This window comes from Acyrthosiphon pisum, chromosome A2 (assembly GCF_005508785.2).
Source record: "Acyrthosiphon pisum isolate AL4f chromosome A2, pea_aphid_22Mar2018_4r6ur, whole genome shotgun sequence".
In the NCBI taxonomy this organism is placed as follows: domain Eukaryota; kingdom Metazoa; phylum Arthropoda; class Insecta; order Hemiptera; family Aphididae; genus Acyrthosiphon; species Acyrthosiphon pisum.
This window is the reverse complement of record NC_042495.1, coordinates 101,133,203-101,133,429: the sequence shown is the minus strand read 5'-3', so window position 1 is coordinate 101,133,429 and position 227 is coordinate 101,133,203.

Here is a 227-nt window from a genome sequence, read left to right as displayed (position 1 = left end):
AAAAAAGTCTGCCTTTAACAGATACAAACGAACTTTAGACCTACAAGATTTTATACAATTTAAAAAAAAACAAAGCGCTAGTCAGATATCTCATTAAAAGTGAAAAAAAAAAGTCATGGATAAATTTTACATCTAGTTTAAACAGTCATATTTCCCCAACCATAATGTGGAATAAAATTAAAACATTAAAAGGAGTTCCTTTTACACAAATAAAAACACTGTTGGTA